Source organism: Erpetoichthys calabaricus, chromosome 2 (genome assembly GCF_900747795.2).
Source record: "Erpetoichthys calabaricus chromosome 2, fErpCal1.3, whole genome shotgun sequence".
In the NCBI taxonomy this organism is placed as follows: Eukaryota; Metazoa; Chordata; class Cladistia; order Polypteriformes; family Polypteridae; genus Erpetoichthys; species Erpetoichthys calabaricus.
Window position 1 is genome coordinate 101474504 of NC_041395.2, and position 14738 is coordinate 101489241.

At 37.2% G+C, this 14738-nt stretch overlaps 1 protein-coding gene across 1 annotated transcript in view; it reads left to right on the forward strand.

Moving 5' to 3' along the window:
• The window catches only part of luzp2 (leucine zipper protein 2), a 709194-nt gene that overhangs the window by 167061 nt on the left and 527395 nt on the right, over positions 1-14738 (forward strand). The gene's annotated exons all lie outside the window — the stretch shown is intronic.

The following is a 14738-nucleotide window of genomic DNA, read 5'->3' on the forward strand; positions in this document are numbered from 1 at the left end:
GGTCAGCAACGAGAAATGGATATTCATTCACTGGACTCAGAACATTTTTTTTTTTTTTTTATAAGTGATCGACACTTTTGTAGCTGTAGGCTGAGACGTTCATTTTTCATTCCATTTACTTTTCTTTTATTGAAGGGTTTTTCACAGAGGAGGTCCCCCAATGCTTTACCTTGTACCTGTTCTTTTGCTGTTACTGTGCATAAGGTTATGGAAGGAAGCGGTTGGACTTAATGAGACCATGAAGACTACCATACAAAGTAATTTGAGACTGGAGTGCAGAAATTCTGAAAAATCATTGTAGCTTTATATTGATTCAGGCCTGAAAAGAATAACAAATAAGGGTCTTATTTTGAGATCATACAGTTGTTGATCAAAGAGAGAAAGGAAGAGATAGCATCATCTAGTTTAAAACTACTGTAGGGTACAGTTCATTTGGAAAATAATCAGACCAAATAATGAATGAAATAAAAGCCATTGCTGCTGGGGATTTATGCAATAAAGTTTTTCACAATGCCTTCTGAATGTCTTATACCTCAAGAGGCATAGAGTTTTATTGCTAAAAAGAATATCAACCATCTTGACAGTTTGTTCATGGCTTTTGTCATTTTTTATGTTGTTCAGTTTTCACTGCTAATGGATTAAGCATACTCCTAAAGATAACATTTTAAAAAAGAAAGAAAAAGGCATAATGCCTCCAAAATACAATAAATGAAAAGGTTACTAGTATAAAATACTTATTATTGCCTTACTTTAATAGAGAAAAATAAATACCACCCCCTTATGATTTGGCCTTCAGTACTTAACAACGGCAAACTTTTTTTATCACATCTTTAGATTTACTGTATTGTGCCATGCAACCTAAAAATCATCTTTTCAGTTAGTGATTGACACTTCAAAGAGTGGGCAATAATCTTGTTCTATGTCCATGATATTAAACAAACCTTCAAGTCATTCATTCATTTATTCATTTGCAGAGCACTTTAAAAAAAAAAGGTTCTTTTAATTTTGTTGTATTTACTATTTATTCTTCAGGTTTGCTGTTTATCTTATCTACTCAAGATATTAAATTGGATATTATTGGATGGCCTTTGAAGAAGGTAGATAGCAGAGAAACATTAGCTGTACTGTACATGTAATATAGACAATAAATAACTACTTATGTAATGCAGGATTTACTATTTTTATTATGGTCTGAGCTTGAAAGAAGTGTCTCTTTTAATGTCTGCAGCCAGTTGATAAGCTTATACTGTAATTCTGGAACAATCATTTCATAATGAAATACGTAAAGGTTGAGATGTAATTGCTGTTGCTTTTTAAAGGTTACAAAATGGCTCCTTGTGCCAAAAACTGATCACACTACCAACTTACATATTTGAAACAAGGCTGAGCAATGCATAAGTATAAGTAGGAGTTCTTACAATACTTAAAATATACTAAATGCACAGCATAGGTGAAAAAAAATATACAACTGTGTCTTCTTTTGTAAACCAGCTCACCAAACTTGCTATCATATTTATATAGTAATTACAAATCTAGAAAAGTGTGTTTTTATATAATGCCCTTCATCAGAAGGTGCTTTACAAAGCATTCTAATGTATAATTTAAAGAATCTAGTGTTGCATTTTTGAGAGTGGAAGTCTCTAAGCATTTAGAGGAAATATATTAGTCGTCAGGAAATGAGACTGTTGTATCTTTGAAGGAATCATTCAGGCGATGATAAAAAGGACAGAGGTAAATGTTTGCCCAGAAAGACTGTTAATGGATATTGCTGCCACTTATCTTTTTAATCAAGAAAAAAACTCACAGCTTTCTGCTTTCACCTGTCAATACATAAGAACTATTTTCAAAGAAATAAACTGTTAAAAAGAGACAACCCTGGTTAGAAAACGACAAAACTCTGTATGAACGAAAGTTGCTAATAATCACATGCTTAGTTAATACATAATAATAAGAAGAAGTCTAAGCAATTGAAACTACAAAAAAGTCCCCATTAAGGGTTGCACGGTATGCATTGCTGCCACTGCATAGAGCAAGCGTCCTACATCCTGACATTGCCAGTGTGCAGTTTGTATTTTACCCTCATTTCTGTGTTTCTTTTCCTCCCACATCCGCAAAAATGTGCAGGTTAGATTAACTGGCAATTGTGTGAGTCGACCCTGTGATGAACTGGCACAACATTTGAGACTGTTTCCTGCTTTGTGCCTGGTGCTGCTGGGATAGTCTCTGGCCCCTCTCAACTCTGAATTGGATTAAGCTTCATTGAGAATATTGTGTTGTTCCCATTAACAAAAAATTACTTTTATAAAGCAGATATGAATAACATATTCATAAAAGACATGCATAGAAGTGCAGATCCACAATAATCATTCATGTTAAAAAAGGGGCTAAAAACCCTCTTCTAATGGGACATCCAAATCACTGGACTATTGCAGATCACACAACAGAGTAAGTAGCAGAAACTATTAACTAGTGGATGGGACACGATGTATAATTTCAGGTATTTTAATATAATCCTTGTTATACACCACATATGTGACTTGTGTATAAATAATGGTTAAGCATGATTCTGTGAGAGAGTGAAAATGAAACATTTCTGAAAGACACAGAGCATCGTAAAGCTAAAGCATTGTGTGAAATAAAGTACAACATACAATAAAACTAATTTGTGCATCACTTGAACTTTTGTTGCTGTGATGATCTTCATGCTCATCAATAAACATAGACTTTTGAAGCCGTACTTCTGTGCAGTTTTATTTTGTTAGAGTTGTGTCCTCTAACTTGACATATTGTGTTTTTATTATTTTTGTTGTGATATGCCTTTGTTACTATATGTTTACATTTTGAAATATTTCGGTGATGCCCTATAAAAATAGAATGGCTACAAGAAGCAGAGATCATTCCTCTTGAAATACTGAATTTAATGGATGATTGAACAAGGTTTCACATGTACTGTAAGTATATTTATTAATATGCATATTACTTTAGATAAATTAGTAATTCATCCATTTCTATCTATCTATCTATCTATCTATCTATCTATCTATCTATCTATCTATCTATCTATCTATCTATCTATCTATCTATCTATCTATCTATCTATCTATAAATCTGTTTATATACAATATTAGTCCTCTTTTTACAATCTAGCATGATTAGAACTGTCAGCAGCATGGATTAACCTGCACATACTATTAGTAAATGGGAAAATACTATCTCCCTGATCAAGTCATGGCTGACTGCAAACCCTTGATTTTAATCTGACAATTTTCTATTCGATTTTTTTCACCTAGGCCCTGTCAGTGACCGTGTGTACCATCAGTCCTAAATTAGTATCTACTTTCTTAAATAGTTCTGGGGTGGGGTGGGTTTTGGGTGAGCACTGTTGTTTTTTTTTTGTCTTCTCGTTTTTGTTACTTTATTATTTGTATGACGTCAATAAAAAATTGATTACAAATAAAAAATATATACAGTATTAGTCATTAAGTGCTAATTCCATCCATCCATCCATCCTCTTCCGCTTATCTGAGAACGGGTCGTGGGGGCAGCAGCTTGAGCAGAGATGACCAGACTTCCTACTCCCTGGCCACTTCTACTAGCTCATCCGGGCGAATCCTGAGGCGTTCCCAGGCCAGCCAAGAGACATAGTCCCTCCAGCGTGTCCTGGGTCTTCCCCGGGGCCTCCTCCCGGTTAGACGTGCCCGGAACACCTCACCAGGGAGGGGTCCAGGAGGCATCCTGAACAGATGCTCGAGCCACCTCATCTGACTCCTCTCGCTGCAGAGGAACAGTGGGTCTACTCTGAGCTCCTCCCAGATGACCGAGCTTCTCACCCTATCTTTAAAATAATTCCTCATTTGCTAAATTGACTATTGAAGTGTGTGGCCACCAGGGGGTGCTCTAGCCCCCAAACACTCCACACACACAGTCTTTGAAACAAGTTTCAACAAACAAAGGCTTTTATTCAGTGGGAAACTCTTGTACACCACCAGCACAGTTAGAATAAGCACAGTAGCACACAGCAGTACATTGTCTCTCACCCTCTCTCTCCCTCCTTTGCTCCTCATGCAAGCTTCATCCTCCTCCCAACTCTGGCTCCCGGAGTTGTGGCAGGTAGCTCCTTTTATTTTACACCTGGAAGGACGTCCAGAGTCCAGAAGCTATGGATTGGAAGCATTTCCGGGTGAGGTGGGAGCCCCACAAATAAGGGCTTGCCATACTCCGCAGCACCCCCTTGAGACACCCACAGAACTCAACAGGGCTGAGTTGAAAGACTCCAATTCCCATGATGTCCTATTGGAATCCATGACACTGCTGCAACCCAGAGGAAAAAAAATGCCCTGTGTGCACTATCTCCCTCACAAGCGTACAAACATGTGACCACTTTGGGACTCAATAATGATTTCTGCACTCATATAATTATGAAGAAAATGGCTTGTGACCAATCATGTGATTGCAATGTATTATCAACATTTATTCTTCTGATCATTACTACAATAGCAAAAATATGATTGTGAACAGGATTGAGCAGTGATAAAGTTTAACTGAAAGAGCAATGTCTTGATCCAGGTCTCACCAAAGCAAAGAGTTTGTTTTGTCTTTTTTTATTTTTAGTGGTCATCTTCCAACTAAGTTTCTTGCTGCACTATAAAGGTGCAGTGCCAGTAGGCAGTCTTTTGTGCACACTGAAAATGATGTGATGAGTAGCTGTCATGGTATACTTCCAAGTGCTAAACACAAGCAGTCTTGTGTGTGCATTGGCTGTTTCCCATCATGGTTCTGCCCTTGAAAGCGGACACGAACACATTCATCACCTGTTACTTATGAAGATACATTGCTAACTAACAATCATTGGTGCAATACTACTGTTGCCATAATTTGGACTGTAATACTGTGTTTTTATTTTCTAAAATTGTATATATTGTATGTGCATTCTGCCTCTTTTAATTGTCAGTGACATAAGAAGTCACCTGTTACAAGTTTTGAGTTGATTTTCCTTTGGGGCTCATTTTGTTCACTTTTTGACTCTTGCCTGGTCTTCAAATTTGTTATTGCTTCCCAAGTTTGCTTCACTGTCGCTGATCCTACCAATATGACCACAGATACTTTTTGTTCCTGATTTTGTCTTTCAACAAGTCAGATGGATACCCATTTATTTGTAGCCATGTGCACAAGACTAGTAGGCAATTCAGTATAATGGGTTCAACTTGTCACTATAAATTGTTTTTATTATTTCAGAGCACAGCAGTTCATTTGACTTCCACATCTTTACCATTGCCCAGTGTCATTTCATGTCATGTGGCTCACTTCAGCATACCTTTCCCTCTTGACAAACTTAAGCCCTTTGGCTTCTCCACACAATTGAAACTTTATTATGCTGTCTTGTACAGTAATAGTGATTAAACATGTTCAGAAATAAAAATGTTATATTTGTTTTTCTTATGTCTTTTAAGAATAAATTAAGATTGAACTGGATATTTTTAAAGAACGAAACAGTTTTCTGACTAGTAAACATATATTAAAAGTGAAAAGGTTGGTGAGTGTATAAATAGAGAAATGGGAGTAGTGATAGAATCTGTGCATCTGATAAAAAGGGATTTAATGTTTTAAGGAAAGGTTTTCCCAAAAGCCTTCCTATGATAAAACATCTCTTGAGAATATCAAATAATCTGAAACTTTCCTAACACACTGTCAAATAGAAAAAGACCAGATTTGTCATTACTTGATGTTTGTGGCATTATAATCCATTTAATCCAATTCAGGGATCAGGGTTAATCCAAACAGTTTTGGGCAAAAATCAAAAAAACAACTCTAGACTATAAACCTTTAAAAACTGTCAGAAGTGTAGACCAGAGAATGGATCATATCAATAAATTTATTGCAATCAGCAATTATTCTATCATTAATTGTTCAAGTACACATTACAATTATGTCAGACAATTACAACTCATACTAATCCATCCATCCATTTTCCAACCCGCTGAATCCGAACACAGGGTCACGGGGGTCTGCTGGAGCCAAACCCAGCCAACACAGGGCACAAGGCGGGGAACCAATCCTGGGCAGGGTGCCAACCCACCGCAGGACACACACAAACACACCCACACACCAAGCACACACTAGGGCCAATGTAGAATTGCCAATCCACCTAACCTGCATGTCTTTGGACTGTGGGAGGAAACCGGAGCACCCGGAGGAAACCCACGCAGACACGGGGAGAACATGCAAACTCCATGCAGAGAGGACCCGGGAAGTGAACCCGGGTCCCCAGGTCTCCCAACTGCGAGGCAGCAGCGCTACCCACTGCGCCACCGTGCCGCCCCAACTCATACTAATAGGTTGGGGAATGTATTTGTTTGTCTATAATACACAAATTATATACCTGTTTGAAACTAACAACACTTAATAATGAGACTAAAAGGCATTGCCTGTGAAACCACAATTTATATTCATTGAAATTAATTCAGCATTTAAAGGAAGCTCCTCATGTTGTCAATTGGAGAAATAGAGGTTGCTTTAGTAATGGAGGTTGTGCCACAGGTTTACCAGTTTATTGAAAATAAACCACAATAAACCAGCTTCCATAACTATAAAAAACCTTCAGCACACATTTGCTATCTTTAAGTTTTTCTTTCCCTAGTGCAAAGCTGTGGGGGCACCCAAAACAGTCTGCAGTGTTGCGGCAAAGGGGGCGTTCCTATGCAAATATACCTACTATATGCAAATGTAGGAATTTGTGCCATTGTGACTTTACGGCAATACAACAGTTATTCACAAAAAAGTCTTGCACATTGAAACATTAAAATGATACTGAGAGCTAAAACACTCCTTAAATTAAAATTTATTTGCATTATCTGTTTATCATTGTTTCAACCTTTTATTATGTTACATTTTTTACTGTGAAAATATCCATCCATCCATCCATTATCCAACCCGCTATATATCCTATCTACAGGGTCACAGGGGTCTGCTGGAGCCAATCCCAGCCAACACAGGGAGCAAGGCAGGAAACAAACCCCGGGCAGGGTTCCAGCCCACCGCAGCTGTGAAAATATACAGTTAATATAATGTATTTGTACAGGATTTTTTTTGTTTCAAGTGTTGTTTGGGCATGTTGTATGGTGGCTCCCCCTGAAGCTGTTCCGGGTGCATCCAGCCGGCCAATGTGGCAGGACTAGGACATGCTGGACGCATTATATTTCTTGGCTGGCTTAGGAATGCCTGGGAAATTCCCAGGAAGTGATGGAGTCTGTAGATTGGACTGGGAAGTCAGACCTGACCTGCATGGCCTGCTACTGCCATGACCCTCACTAGGAAAAGTGGTTTGAGATGATATGATGATGACATAATTAACCTAATCTGCTTGCGTTTGTGATTGGAGAGGAGGAATGTTGTACCCAGAGAAAAGGCCAAGTGAATAATCTGCAAGCTGCACACATTGTGGCTGTATACAGGTATCAAGTCCAGGAATAATGAAACAGTGCTGACATCTGCTCCACCCTAATGGATAATAATCATAATAATATAATATTAATAATAATAATAATAATACATTTTATTTATATAGTGCCTTTCCCATGCTCAAGGTTTTATAGGCTTGCAGGCCTTTAATGTTCTAATTGCAGAAATGCTGAAAAAGGTAAACAGAGCTCCATTTGAATGTATGTGCAAGATTTATTAACAGATTTCAAATAATAATATTCTAGTTAATAAAACTAATATAGAATGGTAGTGCTGGAGTTAGTGATGCTGTGTCATTTTTCCTGAGTTTGAATCCCAGGCTGATGAGTTTACCCAATCTCCTATTCATGTGTGTTTTTCCAAGTGTTTTTTTTTTGTGTGTTTGTTGTTTCTTATTCCTAAATACTGTACATGCATGTTAGACTTATCAGCTTCTCTAAGTTGTAAATTAATGTGGGTGTATGCTTATTTGTGCCACGTTGTACTCTGGTGACCCGCTCAGAGACAATTCCTTCCGTAAGTCAAATGCCTCAGAGATTGACTGCAGCTCTGTATGACCTTTTGTTGCATTTACGGATAAGAAAATAGATTGTATGTACACGGGTACCATCTTTCCTCAGGCAGCTTGACAGTTCATAACAAAGACGATTATTTTTAGAATCAGAAATACAATTTACTTCAAGATCTTTCATGTGTATTCTGTGAGAGACCTGAACTTGACAGTGGTTTGGTACTTTTAACAGTTACTTCCAAATTCTGACTGCACTCCACAGCTGGCACAAGGTAAACAGAACACTTCAGCTATAAAAAGAAAGTACCAGCTATTTAGCAGTGGGTGCCTAATAGCTGTTTTGCAAATTGTTAGCTTCCATGATGAAAGGAGGCATATGCCTCAATACAAATAATGACATCTGGTCAGAAATGTTATTGTTTATTTCTTCTGTTATAACTGTTATACAGTATTTATTTAATCACTTTTAACATCATCTTAGATTTTCTAGGCGTTTTAAATGCACTTTATTGCTGTAGCAGTCACTTGATCTGTTTTTATGTATATTTTTCAGTTTTACACAAGGAAATACTGTATGTATGAAAACCTGATACTATTTGCTGTCTCTTTGTTTGTCAACTTAAAAATGAATTTTTTGAACCCTCTCTCAAATTAGCATATGAAAGACCATATTCAAAGCAGGCCTATATGTGGTTATCCTGAAGGATACTATTAACCAAAACAGAAGAAGAGAAAAGAGAATTGCCCTAGTGTCTATTCTGCTCATTGTTAATTGTCATAATTAGGATGCAATTAAGGGCACAAACTTCACAGAAAAAGGTGAATTAACAGGAAAATGACAAAGAGAGCTAGGACCTTAGTACTATGGCAAAATATGAATATTTCTAAATTTCACATTACTTATCTTTTCTAAATACAGGATAAGATAAGACTAAAAGACCAGCTAATTAAATAATGAGATGAATTTGAGGTAAAATGATGTACTGATTTTAAAACTGGTTGGATAAAAGAATTTGCAGCCATATTGATGCCCTGGTAATGAACTTGGAAACAACTGGTCTTGATGTTCTTAAAACACCAGCGTTCTCTGGCACACCTGATAGCTATGCAAAAGGACGAAGGTCCAAGTCTTTAGAGTCCTGGTGCTTCCTGTATTGCTATATGGTTGCGAGACATGGACATGGACGCTATCCAGTGACCTGAGACAAAGACTGGACTCCTTTGGTACTGTGTCTCTCCGGAAAATCCTTGGGTACCGTGGGTTTGACTTTGTGTTGAATGAGCGGTTGCTCATGGAATCCCGAATGAGGCACATTACCTGCATTGTGAGGGAGCGTCAGTTACGACACTACAGTCATGTGGCGCGTTTCCCCTAGAGTGATCCAGCTCGTAAGATCCTCATTGTTGGGGATCCAACTGGCTGGACCAGGCCAAGGGGTTGCCCACATAACATCTGGCTGCGGCAGATAGAGGGTCATTTCCGGAGGGTGGGACTGGACCTTGTGTGTCTGCCTGGGTTTTTGCCAACTGGGATCCCGAGTTGTTTTGTTTTGTAGTGGGTGTGGCAACGCGCTGTACTAGTGCATGCTCCCCAACTTGACTTGACTTGTTCTCTGGAGTTTCAATCATGAGTTTGTCATGAATACAACATTGTTCTAATCAACTTAACATAATATTTAGTAAATCGAATATTTTTAAACTTACTGTCTATGTAAAGAAAACAGCAGTACAGATTCATTGACTTGCATATATTTTTTTACATTTTTGTCACGTCATTTTTTTTTTTTTGATCCAAAAGCTTTGTTTTATGGAATGCTGTTTGTCCACTTTTTCTGGTGCGTCCCTGTCAATCGTCAGCTGTAGTCCATCTCGGATTGACATGCTAACATTCGTGGTACCTTCTTTCGATGTTTTTGATATCCTTCACTCACTGCTCCAAGATTGTCAAGGAAAAATTCTAAATGCGAATCCAATAACTGAACTTTGAAATTCATGTTGCAACCCAATTCATTATACTTAACTGATGAATTTTTTACAATCTTGATATATAAAGCAATGAAACATCCATCTGTGCACAGGCATAATGCCATCCTGCGTCCACAAGAGGGTGGCAATGTCTGATGAACAAAGGAAACAAGTAGCACAAAGAAAGACAGCTGGCATATCTGGTGAACAGAAGTTTGTAAATTCACAATACAATCGAAACAGATGGACTTACCCATCAACCCCATCTTAATATGCTAGTTTGTATATAATTTAGATCTTTATTGTTACCTAAAATCTTCTTTGAATTATACCCAAGCCTCTCATTCCAGGTCGTTCATAACACCATGCATTTCTGCATCGGAAATTCTAATATTAGATCTTGCAAATATACCCTCTTTCAATTTAGCCTCAGAGAAACGTAGAAACTTTCAGCACAAATACATAAAACAGTCTCCATCTTTTTAGTAGGGCTTTACAAACTACGTCATTATACCAAGCCTAATACTGTATGAAGCGGTGGTAGCAGCACTTTATCTGGATCCATCAAGATAGGTCTGATGATGTCTTTGGCACCAAGCTATAGGTTATTTGTAGATGGCCATTACTTCTTAACCCATTGTCATTTCTTGGCTCTGCTGTCCTACTCACAGAGAAAACAATGGAATGTTGGAACATTCAGGACCCCACATACAAACCAAATGTCCTGATTGCATTTCATTTTAATTGGTTTACTTTAAACATACAGACTGAGAAGATCATTCCTCCCCCAAACTATGCGACTCTTCAATTCCACCAGAGGGGGTAAACGTTGAACATTATTCAAGTTATTGTCTGTTTTTTACCTGCATTTTTTATTACTCTTTAATTTAATATTTTTTGCTGCTGGAGTATGTGAATTTCCCCCTGGGATTAATAAAGTATCTATCTATCTATCTATCTATCTATCTATCTATCTATCTATCTATCTATCTATCTATCTATCTATCTATCTATCTATCTATCTATCTATCTATCTATCTATCTATCTAAGATTAGAAAATATTAAATTTAAATAAATTACTAAAATATACTGATATAAATACTGATATTTAATTAATTATAGTGCAAAAAATGTAAAAACTTTAATTGACAATTAAAAAATCTGTTTTCTAAAAAAAGTGTGTGAATGTTTTTCATTTTTGAATTCTCTGCCCAAAAATACAAATCTCTTGAAATATTCAGAATAAGTTTTTCAATGTATGCCTGTCTAATGTTGATTTTATTACTGTCAGAAATCAATTGTTGATAGCCTGCTGCTTTTGATGAAACACAGCCCTGTTAATTGTAAAAAAGTTGTCTGGCAAACAAATGTTACAAACAGACTATTATGCTGTTCTGTGCCTTATAGACCTGCCTCAGACGTAGAAGTAACTTAATAGGTACTGGAGATGACTCTGGAAGTACTGAGTTTTTAAGAGGCCTTTTCGGCCAAAGTTTCTTTGAGGTAAGCGTGAGATAGATGAGTTTTGGAAAGAGGTCAACTGGCTGGAGCAATAAAGGCCTGAGTTGGTGAATAAGTGTATGTATGCTTTAATTTTTGTGATTATTTTATGTGGTGCAGCATGGTTGCATAACAGTTACAATCTGTTGTTCTGTCTTGGCTCAGATTTTAGTTTAAGTAAAGTTGATGTAGATTTTGCATTGGCTCTTACAGGACTTCAGTGTTGCTCTCATACCTTGACATAATGATTGTAAATTGACCATTTGATTGAGTGTTCATAGGTGTGTGAGACTCGAAGCTCATCCAGGGTACATTTCTTTGTTAACTTTAATGCTGTCAAAATAGACTACATTTTCCCACAACCCTAAACTGAATTAAATGTGTTTGAAAATTGATACATTATATTTTGAAATGCAGCATAGTAAAAAAACAGTGCTATAGATATGAAATTAATATAAACATGCATATAGAGTTAGATGAAATGATTAGGCAAGCAGCTATGAAAATTAATTTTGATTAAAAACATAGCTACAATTTGCTATTTAAGATGCAGGAAGTCTTGTACATTTACGGTTGCTTGGCCTGCTCTGAAGTATCACCAGATCTTAGGCCTCATGTATAAACAGTGCGTAGGCACAAAAATGTTGAGTACGCCCATTTCCATGCTCACTTTAAGATGTATAAAAACTAAACTTGGTGTAAAGCCACACACATTTTCATGGCAGCCTCACACCATACGTATGCATGTTTATGCTTGGTTTTGCAAATGGGCAGCGTCAAATCAGTACAACTGTTTCTGTGTGGTCTACCTTTCTTTTTCAGATTTGCATCCATGATGCCTGCTTCATCAATTACACTAAAATTGATTGCATTTTGTTTGCAAATTGGAGGCACTTGACTTCAAAGAGCTTTTTAAAAAACAGTTAATTTATTTAAAGAAACACGAAATCATGTTTTACATAGTAAAATCAGAAGTATAAATCAATCAATGTGTTGTATTAAAGTAAAACATAAATCAAACATTGTTTAAGATTCACTTTAGAATGGTTTTTAGTATGGATAGTACAGACCATCCATCCATCCATTATCCAACCTGCTATATCCTAACTACAGGTTCATGGGGGTCTGCTGGAGCCAATCCCAGCCAACACAGGGCGCAAGGCAGGAAACAAACAACGGGCAGGGCGCGCACACACACACACACACTCACTCCCACCCACACACCAGGCACACAGTAGGGACCATTTAGAATCGCCAATGCACCTAACCTGCATGTCTTTGGACTGTGGGAGGAAACCGGAGTACCCGGAGGAAACCCACGCAGACACGGGGAGAACATGCAAACTCCACACAGGGAGGACCCGGGAGGCGAACCCAGGTAGTATAGAACATCAAATGGAAAAACATAACATAGTGTACAAGAAGGAAGCAGAGTTTTCCCTTTTTATATATGCTCATGTTGAATTTGTAAATCAGTGCACCGTGAAGATGTGGTAATTATCAGCTTAGATAGACCATCTTGAGCCAACAGTGAGTAAACACTGAAGATGTAGCAGAAAATTAATGATGGGTGACTCGTGAGCAATTCCTTCTTTTTGAATGTCTCTTTTCAGTGAATCATATGAATCGGTTTTTGAGCAAGAATCGATTTAGTGGAACTCAACAGCAGTGCTAAAGTGCATGCGTGTCCTGCATGATATCATCAGCGTCTTTTGTTTCACTGATGCTGGTACAAAAGCAAGCAAGAACTGCTGGAATCATGAGTCTCGACTTGCATTCCTTTGAATTCAAACTATATCAGTATTGACGAACGAAAACTCTGCCACTAATGGTTCTCTCATTCATCATATTAATGCAATACAGTAACAACACATTTATTTTAGAATTTCTTGCTTGTTTTGTTGTGTGCATTTCGCTATTGGAATTGTTTCAAACTGAATAAATAAACAGTATTAAAACTAATACATATGTTACTTTGTACAGTCAATAAATTAGAACTGATCCTTATAAAAATATTATAATTGCTAACAATTATTTGCTTTCAACTTTACTTTTGTGGACCCTTTTTTACAGCTTATTTCCTGTCCTGGATATGTATCATAATCTGATTATTTAGAGTTCAACCTGAAACATTCTCAGTCATTTGGTTCATGAACTGAATTATTACCCACGAACGAGTCACACAGTTCATGAGCAGGGGCAATGTCACATAAGTTCATGTAAAATATATGATTAATTATATACACAAATAGACACACGTGCACACACACACATTCATATACTAAGATGGCATGAAATCTAAGTAATCAATGTAGAGCTCAGCGTTTTCAGCATTAACGTTTGCAGTGCACCATGTAATAAAATTCATTGCATTCCCAGATTGACACACAGACACACACATAGACACTTGTCATTTTATATAGTTATGCAGCAGGAAGTGGGTTGGGGGGGGTACAGGTAGAATCACAATGGAAGTAATGTCAGTGATGGAGTGGTTGTCAATCTTCTGTTGTGCAGATGGAGGAGAAGAGAAGACATTAAAACACAGCCGCAACCCCTAGTTCGGCAGGTAATTATGGTCAACAAAATATATACTAAGATAATGTAAGCATTACTAAATTAAATGGTGTGGCATGGTGGAACAGTGTTTGGTGCTACGACCTTACCAGTCCATATCTTGGGGTTTGAATCCTGTACCCTGCCGTTGTCCATGTAGAGTTTGTATTTTCTCCCCATGCATGTGTGAGTGTGGGTGTGTGAGTGGGCCCTGTGTTTGACTGGCTCCCTATGTAGGGTTGTTTTCTATGTTGCTTTTTTCTGCCAGAAAAAACTATGGCCTTCTGTGACCATAAATGTGAAAAGCCTGAGAATGATGTTATATTCTTTTACAATGTTAAATTAAAATGAATATATTATTGTTATATAATGAATTAACCTACTCATTATTTACTTGTTGAAGAAAAGTAATTATAGTTCACTGTATTTATTCCTCAAACATTAAAAGGCAGACGAAATATACTCAGGGCCAGATATCCTGGTCATAGAAAGGCAGTGATTAAAGGTTTTTGTTACATCCAATTTGTTATCCACAGACAAATAAGTGCTTTTAGCTTAATTCATTGCTAAATTAGACTCCAAGATGTCTTATTTAGTAATCAGTTTGTGGATTCAAATGGTTCTTCAGAGTGAAATAAAGTTGCATGGCTTTTAGTGCATAGAAGTGCATTAAATACCTGACTTGCTTTCACTACTTTACTTTTTCTTTTTTCTTCTAAATGGATTTAGAGCCTGACATTCTACCGC